Below are 15,795 nucleotides of genomic sequence, written 5' to 3' on the forward strand. Positions count from 1 at the left end.
TGCCAAGAATTCACCTTGTTTGGCAAATTTTAGCAATATTATTGCAATTGCTGTTGGAGTATAGGCCATAGGATATATTTCTTTGGTAGGGGTTTATAGGCACTATGGATTTTAGATGTATAATAATATTATCAAGCTTTGTCTTTTGCTAATATATGCACTTTGCATCTTATGGAGAATTATAAAATTCCTTTTTTTTCTTTGCTGGTTATCCTTATCCCATTCATGTTGGTGACCTATTTGTCCTGTCTTTTTACCGTAATCCCCTTATTGTTTTAAATTGATTACCAATAACATTTGTACTTTTTAAAAAAAATTACTGTCTTCACTTCTTCAATCTTCATGATATTTTCCTTGATGATTTTTGTTTGGATATGTCTATTGAAGTGACCATTGCCGTTTTGATTTAGGCTTATGGGTATAATCACCATGTTTCACTGTTATCCAATAAATTTTAAACCAGGCTATTTGCGCTCTCGTAGGTGTAGGATACAAGGCTTCTTATTATCCAAAAAAGCTTTTTAATATTTCTCAAGAAAAAGCACATACAATGTGTTTCGACAGTATAAAATGTCTTCCTCAGGTATATACAATATACACTTGAAATAGTCACTCTGTTTGTAATGACTATATAATATAGGAGCTTCACTTTTTGTATTGAAGAACTGAAATAAATTGACTTTTTGATGATATTCTAATTTTGTGAGAAGCACTCGTAGATCTATCCCCTCTCTCTTTATTATCCACAAGTCCCTGAGTTCAAATCTCTGTCATTAATCTGCTATAAATGTTGCCAAAACTTACAAGACAAATTGATGAAAGCTGACATTGGACTCTTAAAACCTACATCACGACAACTTACTCTCACGTCCATCAGACATGGCACGTTTTCCTGGAAGGGCTTCCCAGGCCAGATTTTCCACGCCAAAGTCTTCAACACATGTGACTCATAATTTGTGGTACAGTGGCATGTAAAAGTTTGGGCACCCCTGGTCAAAATTACTGCTATTGTGAACAGTTAAGCAGGTTGAAGATGACATGATCTGGAAAAGGCCTAAAATTAAAGATGACACATTTCCTTTGTATATTCAGCAAAAAAATATTTTCATCATTAATATTTTAAATATTACAAAAAGTAAAATGGGCCAATGCAAAAGTTTTGGCACCTTGAATGGTTGGTACATAGTAGCACCACCTTTTGAAAGTATCACAGCATGTAAATTTTTACAGCCAGTCAAGAGACTTAATTCTTGTTTAAGAGGTTTTCATCCATTCTTCCATAGACAATTCTTCCAGTTCTGTGAGATTCTTCAGTTGTGTTGCATGCACTGCTATTTTGAGGTCTAGCCACAGATTTTCAATGATGTTCAAATCAGGGGACTGTGAGGGCCATTGTAAAACCTCCAGCTTGGGCATTTTGAGGTAGTCTGTTGTGGAGTTTGACGTTTGTTTAGGATCATTATCTATTTGTAGAAACCATCCTCTTTTCAACTTCAGCTTTTTACAGATGGTGTTATGTTTGCACCTAGAATTTGCTGAAATTTAATTAAAACTACTCTTCCCTCTACCAGGGAAATGTTCCCTGTGCCATTGGCTGCAACACAACCCTAAAGCATGATTGATCCACCCCTATGCTTAATGGTTGGCCAGACGTTCTTTTCCTGAAATTCTTTGCCCTTTTTTCTACACCCATACCTTTTGATCATTGTGGCCAAACAGTTCTATTTTAACCTCATCAGTCCACAGGACTTGTTTCCAGAATGCATCAGGCTTGTTTAGATGTTCTTTTGCATACTTCTGAAGCTGAATTTTATGGAGGTTGTTTCTGATGACTCTTCCATGAAGGCCATATTTGTGCAGATGTCTCTGAATAGTAAAACAATGTATAACAACTCTAGAGTCTAATAAATCTTTCTGAAGGTCTTCTGCAGTCAAGCTGGGGTTCTGATTTGCCTCTCTAGCAAGCCTATGAGCATCTCTCACTGAAATTTGGATGGTCTTGCAGACTTTATCCTGACCTCCACTGTTCCTGTTAACTGCCATTTCTGAATTACATTTCAAACTGAGAAAAGGGCAACTTGAAAGCACTTTGCTATCTTCTTATAGCCTTCTCTTCCTTTGTGGTCCTCCATCATTTTCGTCTTCAGAGCTCTAGGCAGCAGCTTGAAGAACCCATAGCTGCTGTTTTTGGCACAAAGTTAGAGGAGGCTGGGTTTTTATAAAACTGGGCAATTTACATCACCTGATAATAGTGAACAAGCCTGAGCTATAACAGACTAATTAAGGTCAGGAACCTTGGTCAAAGTTATATGAGCACACAAATCTTCACGGGTGTGAAACTTTTGCACAGGCCCATTTTCCCTATTTGTAATTTTTAAATTATAAACAATGAATATATATACCGTACATTTTTTTTTTATAAATATGCCTAAAATACAAAAGAAATGTGTCATCTTTAATTAGGACTTTTAGAGATCATTTCATTTTCTACTTGCTTAACTCTTCACAATGACAGTGATTTTGACAAGGGGTGCCCAAACTTTTACATGCCATTGTATATGCTATTAGGTGTCCATGAGGTGTTGTATACGTGGGAGAGACCACCCAACGTATATGAGAATGCATAAGTCTACAATCAGACGGAAACTATGTGAACTACCCATTCCTCAACACTTCATCTCTCATAATCATAGCATTTGCACACTAAGTTTTCAAGTCCTAGAACAGATATTACCTTCATGACATGGAGGTAATAGGATAGCCCCCCTTAATTTTGTCAGCGAAAAGTCTAAATAGGGAATTTGATTGCTTCTCTTAAATTCACTATTTTCTACCGTCTTTTTATCTCTCTCTTCCTCCCTCCTTTCTTTACTTGTCCAATGTAGCTATTTGATTATACAGGTGCTTCTCACAAATTAGAATATTATGAAAAAGTTAATTTATTTCAGTTCTTTAATACAAAAAGTGAAACTCATATTATATAGAGTCATTAAAAAGAGAGTGATCTATTTCAAGTGTCTATTTGTTAATGTTGATGATTATGGCTTACAGCCAAAAAAAACCCAAAATCTTATTTAACGAAGGAAATTATAAAAAACCCTGCTGTGGTGTTCCCAATCCTCTAGCAATAGGACAAGCTGGATAGAAAAACAGTGCTAGTAATATTCCAAAAGTAATAGGAATGAAAAAATAACTTTTAACCATGCCAAAGGAGTTGAAAAGAAAAGTCTTGAGTGAGGAAAAGAAGGGCTCAATTCTGGCTTTACTAGCAGAGGGATACAGTGAGCGTCATGTTGCCTCCATCCTTAAAATTTCTAAGACGGCAGCCCATTACAACAAGGTCAAGCAGCAGACATTGGGGACAATGAAGCTACAGACCTGCAGAGGGCGAAAACGACTGTACACTGACTGGGATGACCGTCAACTTATTCGAATGCCATTCAGCAACCGCAGGATGACATCAAGTGACCTACAAAAGGAATGGCAAATGGCACCTGGGGTGAAGTGCATAGCAAAAACAGTTCGTAACAGGCTCCTAGAGGCAGGGCTCAAGTCACGTAAAGGTAGAAAAAAGCTTGTCATCAATGAGAAGCAAAGGAGAGCCAGACTGAAGTTTGCCAAAGACCAAAAAGATTGGACCATAGCGGACAAGAGTAAGGTAATCTTCTCTGATGAGTCTAATTTTCAGCTTTGCCCAACACCTGGTCATCCAATGGTTAGACAGAGACCTGGGGCGGCGTACAAGCCACAGTGTCTTGCACCCACTGTGAAATTTGGTGGAGAGTCGGTGATGATGTGGGGATGCTTCAGCAAGGCTGGAATTGGGCATGTTAATCTTTGCGAAGGACATATGAATCAAGCTGCATACAAGGTTTTCCTGGAAAAAGTTGATTCCTTCTGCTCAGGCAGGACACAGCACAGCAGGACAATGCTCCATGCCATACACTAGGTCAATCAATTTGTGGAGGAAGGACCACCACATCAAATCCCTGTCATGGCCAGCCCAATCTCCAGACCTGAACTCCATTGAAAACCTCTGGAATGTAATCAAGAGGAAGATGGATAGTCACAGGCCATCAAACAAAGAACTGCTTAAATTTTTGTACCAGGAGTGGCATAAGGTCGCCCAAAAGCAGTGTGAAAGACTGGTGGAAAGCATGCCAAGACGCATGAAAGTTGTGATTAAAAATCATGGTTATTCCACAAAATATTGATTTCTGAACTCTTCCTGAGTTAAAAAATTAGTATTGCTGTTTCTAAATGATTATGAACTTGTTTTCTTAGCATTTTTTTGTTATTTTGACCATTTCTCATCTGAAAAGAAATACAAAATTTATTACTTGGAAATTCGAAGACATGTTGTCTCTAGTTTATAGAACAAAAGAGCAATTAACATTTTATTCAAAAAAATATCTATGATCCCAGCAAAGAGCAAACAGATGAACGGCATACTAGGGCACACAAATCACCACATTACCAGACGGAGCTCTTTATCTGAAGTATTGCGGCATATGATTCAGTCAAAAAATGGAGGTGCTTGCATGAAAAAACATGAATATTTCAATGTGAAGCAAAAAAAGAAGAAATATGCAGCACTCACCAATGTAGCTGAAAAACTGTGAGTATTTCACATAATTTCCATCAAATGTGTGGACATGCAGGACGTGGAGGAATGCTAGGGGAGGGAGGTGCCGGACAATGGCCGTTTCGCGATTACTCGCTTCTACGGGTCCTCCCTCCCCTAGCATTCCTCCACGTCCTGCATGTCCACACATTTGATGGAAATTATGTGAAATAAAGACTCACAGTTTTTCAGCTACATTGGTGAGTGCTGCATATTTCTTCTTTTTTTGCTTCACAAAAAAATATCTATAAAGAGAAAAATCAGACAAACTGAAAATTTTGCAGTGGTCTCTTAATTTTTGCCAGAGCTGTATATTCAGTAAATGCACTCAATACTTGGTCGGGGCTCCTTTTGCATCAATTACTGCATCAATACGGTGTGTCATGGAGGCGATCAGCCTGTGGCACTGCTGAGGTGTTATGGAAGCTCAGGTTGCTTTGATAGCAGTCTTCAGCTCGTCTGCATTGTTGGGTCTTGTGTCTCTCATCTTCCTCTTGGCATTTGGCTGCAAACCTTGGGACTTATAAAAGCTCCATTCACATTATGGAATAGGGTTGAGTAGTATTCCCCTAGCAAGTCATGTGGCTCCCCTTACCCTTCTGTATATGTGTTTACCAGCCCCAGCGAATGGGGGGTGTTACCCGTTCCTTTGTTTGGTTATGCTTTAATATTTGTGTCCTTTAGCCTGCCTTATATTTGGCGTATATTCCCATTACTATTTAAACACTTTTAGCAGCATTTAATTGATGGAGCATTAGTATGCTATTTCATCAGAGCTAGTGCATCATGAGATAAATAATTAGAAGATGAAACTCTTGGTATCAGGGTCATTTGGATGTTTTGGGTTGTCATTTTGATTTAAAAAGCGAATATGCTGTAGTTTTACAATAATGGCTTCACCCAACCACTAACCATGAGTGGAAGAAAAGGTTTATCATCATTCATATTCTCTGAAAAAAGGCCAAGAAAGCAAAAATTCTGCTGGGGTATGTAAACTTTTGAGCACAATTGTATAGATATATATAATCTGTGAGGATATTTAGATAATTTATTGGAGAAGAGAAATCACAACTGTATGTATATATATATATATATATATATATATATATATATATATACACACACACACACACATATACACTCACTGGCCACTTTATTAGGTACACCTGTCCAACTGTGTGTTAAGACTTAATTTCTAATCAGCCAATCACATGGCGGCAACTCAGTGCATTTAGGCATGTAGACATGGTCAAGACAATCTCCTGCAGTTCAAACCGAGCATCAGTATGGGGAAGAAAGGTGATTTGAGTGCCTTTGAACGTGGCATGATTGTTGGTGCCAGAAGGGCTGGTCTGAGTATTTCAGAAACTGCTGATCTACTGGGATTTTCACGCACAACCATCTCTAGGGTTTACAGAGAATGGTCCGAAAAAGAAAAAAAATCCAGTGAGCGGCAGTTCTGTGGCCGGAAATGCCTTGTTGATGCCAGAGGTCAGAGGAGAATGGGCATACTGGTTCGAGCTGATAGAAAGGCAACAGTGACTCAAATTGCCACCCGTTACAACCAAGGTAGGCAGAAGAGCATCTCTGAACGCACAGTGCGTCGAACTTTGAGGCAGATGGGCTACAGCAGCAGAAGACCACACTGGGTACCACTCCTCTCAGCTAAGAACAGGCATCTGATGGCTACTTTCAGCAGGATAATGCGCCATGTCATAAAGCTCGAATCATCTCAGATTGGTTTCTTGAACATGACAATGAGTTCACTGTACTCAAATGGCCTCCTCAGTCACCAGATCTCAATCCAATAGAGCATCTTTGGGATGTGGTGGAACGGGAGATTCGCATCAGGGATGTGCAGCCGACAAATCTGCGCCAACTGTGTGATGCCATCATGTCAATATGGTCCAAAATCTCTGAGGAATGCTTCCAGCACCTTGTTGAATCTCTGCCACGAAGAATTGAGGCAGTTCTGAAGGCAAAAGGGGGTCCAACCCGTTACTAGCATGGTGTACCTAATAAAGTGGCCAGTGAGTGTATGTTCTCAGGGTGGTGTGTGACCGAACCTGTGATAGGTCACCATACCTAGGTTCTACTCTTGTCCAATTACCATTACCCATATTGACATATCCACTGCCTCCTATATTCTATCCTATTAGTAGTAGCTTATTGTAGTAATGCTAATTACTATTATATCTTCTGTATCCTATTACCGGGACTTAGAGTGTCATTATTAAGATTATATTTAAATGCTAATTACTCATATACCTTCTGTATATCTATACAATGTTATTTTTTTGTTTATTTAGATGAATATGTCATTTTTGTCCTTAATATAATTGCCAAATGTGATATCCTTTTGTTTGACATATAAATTGTTTATTTTCATATATTTCATTATATGTCCATCATTTCATCCATTTTGCCTCATTTCTGTCCTAGTGGCACCACCCACTTCCTTCTTTATCATTCATACACACTTTACATGCCCCATTTGCAGTCTTTTGCCACACTTCCATCCTATTCTGTGTCTCCCCCTGCCCCATTTCCAGTGTTAGCAGCACTTTTACGTCAATTCCTGTCTGCGCGGTCTAGTTACAGGGTATATGCTTGACATTTACCGCACTTCAAAGCAGAGTATACCTGTCTGTATCTCCTACCTGGTAAACATTAGAGATGGACGAACCTGAACAGTAGAGTTTGGGGTCCGTACTGAACACCCACTGTTCGGGTGTGGACCCCACACATGGACTTCACCAGGAAGTCCATGTTACTGTTTGAGTTCATCCAAATGGTAAACTGCGGTGAAATCACTGAACTCAGCGCTGCACCATGAGACTTTTTCTCAGAGTGCTAGCAGTGGTCTCACTAAGGTCACTGCAATTCATTGGCCCAGCTAGGAAAGCAGCCTCAGTGACCTATCGGTATCCTTGATGACGTCACCACTAGTCACTGAGGTTGTGCTTTCAGCAGCTAATTCCCAGTGGTTTTCAGCCTGGCTGGCCGCATCTTGGCACCGTCCAGGTTGAAAACTATTTATCGAAGACATGGATTACGGTGTGGGACAGAATGTTGGACAGGTGAGTTATATGGTTGTTTTTTATTTTTGCTTTTTTTTCAGGAGATGAGGGGTTTAATGGAATGGGTGTTAGGTGAGTATTATTGTGGATTACTATTTTTTGTTTTTTTTTACAGGAGACAATAGATTCTATGGAATGGGTGTTAGGTGAGTATAACGTTTATTAAATAAAAAAGTAAAAGTGAGGTTTTTTTAATTTAAAATAAAAGATTTTATTCTGGCTTTGTTTATTTACAATATAGCTATAGGGTTACTAATGGATACGTATCTTATAGATGCCTCTCCATTACTAACCCGTGAACTTGATGTCATCAACCCCACAAATATTAACTTCACTTGCCACAGCCACAGGGCAAGTGGGAAGAGCCAGGCAAAGTGCCAGAATTGGCACATCTAATAGATGTGCCTTTTCCAGGCTGGCTGAGGGCTGCAATTTTTAGGCTGGGGAGCAACATTCATGGCCCCTTACCAGCCTGAGAATACAAGCCCCCATCTGTCTCCTTTAGCTTGACTGGTTGTCAAAATGGGGGGGAAGCCCATGCTGTTTTTTTAATTATTTATTTAAATCATTTAAAAAAAAAAGTGGGGACCTTTCTATTCTTGATAACCAGCCTTGCTATAGCTGACAGCTGAGGGTTGCAACCCACTGCTATCAGTTTTGACTAGCTCGCTATATAAAAAAATACAGGGCAACACGTCAATTTTTATTTACAGCGCAGGTGCCATCTGAGGAAAAAACACCAATAAGCGACACCTATTCTCGCAGTTATCAGCGACAGCCGGTATAGCCTGATGGGAGTAGTAGGCCCATCAGCCGATGTCTGTGACCATAGGTAAATCTGACCAGTGGATAAATCTACCCCACATATGCTTTCCATTTTAGTTTTACTGTCAAATTATGGCTATTACTGGGCTGCAGTAGTGGCTGATATATTCTAGAGATTAGACCAGTCGTCTATTTTGCAGATGATAATGACTCTAGAGCATACCTTTCCTTGCATTACGCTTATACCAAATTAGTTCTTGAAACAATGTCTGCACTTTACACAAAATATGGGAGGCAGGGTCCAGCATGGGGAATTGTGTAACAAATATGACAATTGTGGCATTAGTATAATTTTTATGAGGTTACGCCTTCCTATTACAAATAACGGAAGTCTACATTGCGCATTTATTTTAGATCTAAAACTGTCTAACAAGGGGATAATGTTTAGTGTTATATAGTCTTTTATATGTAAGGCAATCACTACTCCAAGGTATTTAAACTTTTCTACCACCTGAATTTGTGTATCTGATATTACTTCCATAGATGGGAGAGGATCCACTGGTAACTAAGACAATTTTTCCCAGTTAATAGTCAAGCCAGACCAGACACCGAACTCCTTTATTTCTGACATTATTATACCTAGGAATGTTTCTATATTTCCCACATACAGCAGCATATCGTCAGCATAGAAACTTACTTTTTCCTCTATACTACACTTGAAACCAATAAAGTTCTGAAAGTCCTTTAGTCTTCATGCCAACAGCTCTATCGCCAGAGCAAATAAGAGAGGTGAGGGCGGGCAGCCTTGTCGTGTGCGAATGCATTTGACATGTGTCCATTAACTCTTAGCCTTGCTATTGGTGACCCATACAGTTATTTGACCCAATCTATAAACTTCTGGCCCAACCCCATTTTATTCAGGACTTCCCATAAATAATTTCACTCAACGCTATTGAATGCTTTCGCAACATCACGGGACATTATTGCTCTATGCCCAGTTTCCTAACTACACATTTTCAGGTTACGGTATAAGCATCTAATATTAATAGCCATGGACCTATTAGGCATAAAACCTGTTTGGTCATCATGTATCAACTCCAATATCATTTTATTATAAAGCCTCATGTTAGTACTTTAGCAAATAATTTTATGCCTATAGGAATCCAGGCATTCAGGGATTTTTTCCTGGTTTTAATAGCAAGACAATAATAGCTTCATTCATTGAGGCAGGTTATTTTCCAACTGTTGTTACTCCCTCCACTATATTCAGCAGTTTAGGAAGCAAAATCTCCCTTTATTCCTTCTAAAATGCTCTGGTAAGACGTGCAGACCCTGGGGCCTTTTCATTCTGGCGTTTACCCAGAGCCTCCTCCATCTCTTCCACAGTCAGCGGTTGGTCTAGACTCTCACTTGCTTCTACTGATAATTTAGGCAGCTTAACCCCCTCCAAGTATGCCATTATATCCTCCTCTCCTGCAGCAGATATAGTGATGTATGTATAGGCCCTTTTACATTTAGCGATGCACCAGCGATCCGACCAGCGATCCGACCTGGTCAGGATCGCTGGTGCATCGCTAAATGATCGCTAGTGAGCTTTCATACAGAAAGATCTCACAGCGATGCAGCAGCGACGCAGCGCACGATACTCACCTTTCACACACAGCGATCCTGACGTCCTCCCGCCCGCGTCCACGCGTCGCTCGTCGTCACAGCAGGAAGTCTCAGCAGGAAGCAGACGACGAGAAATGGAGCCGGACATTCTCGCGCGATCAGCGATGGACAGCGGGGGAGCCGGTCGTTGGTAAGTATCACACATAGTGATATCGCTAGCAATATCGCTATAACGTCACAAAACCAGTGACGTTTTAGCGATATTGCTAGCGATATCGCTTAGTGTAAAACCCCCTTATCTCTGTAATATTGACTTAAGACTGCTAAAATGTCCGAGGTATCCGTGCGTACAATCCCCTCTGTTGACACAAGTTTAACTATATGCGATGACTATTAAAGACAGCAAATGCTCAGCGCTCTCCACTCCAATAAATTTTGTTTAATGAACATAAGCCTATGTGAGAAAAGTGCTACTACGTGGTCTGCCAAGTTTCCTGCTGCATTGTATTCTATTCCCATCAGACACATTTCCCAGATGAAGTCTCCCGTGATAAGAAATCTCGTTGTAGTTCCTGAGACCTCCCTCTGGTTTTAGTTTTTATTTTACTAATTTCCCTTATACAAATGCCCCAAACATCATTATTCTTCCCATACTGTATTGCCCCCCAATGCCCCCTCATTAATTTTGAAAAATTCTAAAATCATGGCTGACATTGACCCTCTAAATAGCCTGCAACTAATATGGATGCAGGCGCCATAGAAGTCTCCTCACCTGAATGCCCTCCCCAAACTGTAAACAAAACAACTGAGAATTATGTGAAAGATTTCTAGATAGAAATTATACTGATTTAATGTATCTCAGAATGTCTTCATTCCCAATAGCCTAGCCAAATCTATACGTGATAACAACTGATGAGACGAGGAATAACACGAATATTGTCTGACATCTGGATCACCCAAGCGCCACAAGTCCGGCATTCCTGTTTCTGATAATAGGTAGTGCAGAGTTGTTGATCTAGCATTTTGTAGTATATTATTCAAATGGTGCTAATTTCAAAACAAATGTGGATACACATTATAGTCTACTACCACTATTATAGGAAAATCTGGGTAATGTGTAAAGTAAAAGATAAATTTCAGAACGTCCGAAGAGTATGGAGGGCAAATATAAAATGCTACTATAATTATTATTGTATTATAATCTTCACAAGCAAATCATGCATAGCTGCCATTTGCATCTATTTTCGTTGCCTGCCTTATAAATTGGATATTCTTATGTATTAGGACATTTACTCCTCTTGCATGCGACGAATAGACAGAGTGAAACCCTTCCCCCATCCATACCCTCATCATTAGATGTAATTTGTCCTTTGTCATGCGTTTCTGTTTGCAGAATTAAACATCATCCCCTTTTCACCCCCTTCCCCAATCCTCTGACATTCCATGCAGAATGTTAACTATATTCGCCATTCCCATAAATGAGGCAATACCTGTCAACATAACTTCCGACTCTCAAATGTACACCCCTGTATATTGTGACACTATCTCCAACATTTTCCTGATATTTTGTAGTTTGTCTGGTAAATAAACCTCTTTTTAAAACCATAACCAATATAAAACAACAAAAAGTTACACCTCACAACCAGTGAAAGGCAGGGCTATTAATTAGCTTAAATTTGAAATGCATGACCAATTTAATTTTCCTTTCAGACACAGAAAACTGAACAGTTAAGCACGTCCCGCATAACTTAAATCCCCCTAGTTACAAAGGATCCATACATCAGACCAGATCTGAACTAGACAGATCGTTAAAAAGTAGGAAACAAGATAAAAAACACAGTAATGTAAAAACATGACCATTGTCCCATCATTCAAGAAACACCTCCATTTCTAATTTCATGGTCCAGGGTCCATTCATTTTGTGTCCATCCAAGTCAATGCCTCTTTAGGATTATCAAACAACTGGATTTTTACCGCCGCTGGATGTAACGTAGAATATGGGATTTGCTTTGCATGCAGTCTCCTTTTTATAACTATGAATTGTGCTCTCGTCTGCACTTCTGCCAAAAAAATCTGGATATATGGACACACAAACTCGATTGAAGGTTAACCTCTTAGTGACAGAGCCAATTTGATACTTAATGACTAAGCCAATTTTTACCATTCTGACCACTGTCACTTTATGAAATTATAGCTCTAGAACGCTTCAATGGATCCCACTGATTCTGAGAATGTTTTTTCGTGGCATATTGTACTTCATGTTAATGCTAAAATTTCTTCAATATAATTAGCGTTTCTTTATGAAAAAAAAAAATGGAAATTTAGCAAATATTTAGCAATTTTCAAACTTTGAATTTTTGTACACTTAAATCAGAGAGTGGTGTCACACAAAATAGTTAATAAATAACATTTCCCACATGTCAACATTACATGAGCACAATTTTGGAAACAATTTTTTTTGTTAGGACGTTATAAGGGTTAAAATTTGATCAGCGATCTTTCATTTTTTCAACAAAATTTAGAAAACCATTTTTTTAGGGACCACCACACATTTGAAGTGAGTTGGGGGGTCAATAAAACAGAAAATACCCAAAAGTGACATTATTCTAAAAACTGCACCCGGTACGCACAACCACATTCAAGAAGTTTATTAACCCTAAAGCAATGTGGAAGGAAAAAATGAATATTTTAACTTTTTCACAAAAAAATTACTTTGCAACCAAACTTTTTTTAATTTGACAAGAGTGTCAGGAGAAAATGGACCACAAAATTTGTTGTGCAATTTCTCCTGAGTACGCCAATTCACTGTATGTGGGGGAAAGCCACTGTTTGGGCACATGGCAGGGCTCAGAAGGGAGGGAGCACCGTTTGACTTTTTGAATGCAAAATTGTTTGGAATCAATGATGTGCACCATGTTGGGTTTGGAGACCCCCTGATTTACCTAAACAGTGGAACCCCCCCAATTCTAACTCCAACCCTAACCCCCAACACACTTCTAACCCTAAACCCAACCCTAACCATTACCCTAACCACAAGCCTAACCCCAACACACCCCTAACCTTAATCCCAACCCTACCCCTACCCCTAATCCCAACCATAACAACAACCCTAACCACAACACCACCTTAACCCCAACACCAGAACCCTAACCCCAACACAACCCTAATCCCAACACAACCCTAACCCTAGCTCTAGCCTCAACCCTAATGGAAATAAATACTTTTTAACTTTATTATTCTTTACCTAAATAAAGGGTTTTGATTTACTAATTTTTTATTTTGATCACTGTGATAGGGTCTATCACAGTGGTCAAAATGAACCAATAGGAAAAATCTATAGTTGCTGGCAGATCTTGGCGGGTGCACTGCGCATGCGCCGCCATTTTCTTCCCGGAAAAGTGCCGGGGGAAAGGGACGGAGGGACATCGGAGGTACCAGGGAGGCTCGCGGGACCCTATTTCTCTCTCCTCTATTGTGTTAGATCATATCAGAGGAGAGAGAAATAAATGGGAAACCGGACTTATTTTTTTTGCGGTCGCTGTTATTTGGTGAATAGCGGTGATCGCAACACTGGGGATGGTAAAAGCCGACCTGAATCATGTTCTCCAGGGTCTCAGCTACCCCCGGTAGCCAAGACCCCGGAGATTTTCTGACACTCGGGGGCACTATACACTTATTTCTCAGCGCTGTTAAAAAGCTGCGCTGAGGAATAAACACCCTTAACTCATAGAATCATAGAATCATAGAATCGTAGAGTTGGAAGGGACCTCCTGGGCCATCTGGTCCAACCCCCTGCTCAAAGCAGGATTCGCTAAATCATCCCAGTCAGATGTCTGTCCAGCCTCTGTTTGAAGACTTCCATTGAAGGAGAACTCACCACTTCTCGTGGCAGCCTGTTCCACTCATTGATCACTCTAACTGTCAAAAAGTTTTTTCTAATATCTAATCTGTGTCTCCTCCCATTCAGTTTCATCCCATTGCTTCTAGTCTTTCCTTGTGCAAATGAGAATAAAGTTGATCCTTCTACAATGTGACAGCCCTTTAGATATTTGTAGACAGCAATTAAGTCTCCTCTCAGTCTTCTCTTTTGCAAACTAAACATTCCCAAATCCTGCAACCTTTCCTCATAAGACAGGGTTTGCAGACCGGTCACCATTCTGGTCGCTCTTTTCTGAACTTGCTCCAGTTTGTTGATGTCTTTTTTAAAATGTGGTGCCCAAAACTGGACACAATATTCCAGATGAGGTCTGACCAAAGAGGAGTAGAGGGAAATAATGACTTCACGTGATCTAGACTGTATGCTTCTGTTAATACATCCTAGAACTGCATTTGCCTTTTTTGCTGCTGCATCACACTGTTGACTCATATTCAGTCTGTGATCTATTAGTATACCCAAGTCTTTTTCACATGTGCTGTCACTTAGCCCTATTCCTCCCATTCTATATATGCTTTTTTCATTTTTATTGCCCAGATGTAGTACTTTGCATTTCTCCCTGTTAAAAACCATTCTGTTAGTTACTGCCCACTTCTCCAGTTTATTTAAATCTTTTTGAATCCTCTCTCTCTCTTCTCTAGTATTAGCTATCCCTCCTAGCTTTGTGTCATCAGCAAATTTAATCAGTTTACCCTCTATTCCTTCATCTAAATCGTTGATAAAGATGTTGAACAATACAGGGCCCAGGACAGAGCCCTGTGGTACCCCACTTGAGACATTCTTCCAACTGGATGTGCAGCCATTTACGACCACTCTTTGGGTCCGATCACTAAGCCAGCTACTTTAAAAGGTGTATCGGGCGCTCGTTAAGGGGATAAAGCTTTGTAGTCTCTTCCTTTGAGTAGGATCACGTCTGTCCCGAAAATGAACGAGTTTCATTATAATAGGGCGAGGTGGTGCTCCAGGTGGTCTTGGACATGCAGTGACTCTGTGGGCGCACTCTATGGCAAAGAAGGGGTAACAAATCTCTTGCCAAACATGTCCACAAGCTAGGATTCAAAATAAATGACTGGGTCTAGGCCCTCCACCTTTTTAGGCACCCCAGCAATGAGCCATGACCTATTTTCCAGGTCATTCAACTTATTAAGATGCATATTATTCTTCTTTATATTCTTCTTGTTTACTTTAATATTCTTCTGCATATCAGGAACAATGTCCTCCACCACAACAACCATTTTCTCCACTTCCCCTCATTGAATTTATGCATATCCTGTCTGAAATGATTGCTGTCCTCTTTAATTTTACCAACTTGCAATCTTAGGCCATCTATACTGGAGCTACAGCCGTTAATAGCAGTGTAAATTTCTCTGAGAAGGAGCTCCTTATCTCCTTCCTGTGTCAAACCCATGTCTGCAAACATGGGCCCCCTTTTGGGATCTGTCTCTCTCTCTTTCAACTGCCGCTGATGAAGTGGCGCCATTACCTCCTGCTTTAAATCCATAATGTCCTCCTTGCCGCCCGAGCCCTCCAGTTCCTGAGCTGCTGTGCTCTATGTAAGTTGAGCAGGAGAGATGTCCGCCAGCTTGGTGTATTTCCTCAGTTTAGCTGCCATGCTCTCCGCCACCCTGATACTGTCAAGGCTGTTGTGACGAGGTGCCATCATGGATGCCACGCTGTTGTGGTCCCTCTCCTTCTGAGCCTTACTGTGTGTCATCCCCACCCCCAAACAACATAGGACTCTGCTCCTTCTGCACCGGACAACTTCCAATAGGTCTTGAATC

This window comes from Dendrobates tinctorius, unplaced genomic scaffold (assembly GCF_039654945.1).
Source record: "Dendrobates tinctorius isolate UK_male_01 unplaced genomic scaffold, ASM3965494v1 ptg000107l, whole genome shotgun sequence".
Lineage (NCBI taxonomy): Eukaryota > Metazoa > Chordata > Amphibia > Anura > Dendrobatidae > Dendrobates > Dendrobates tinctorius.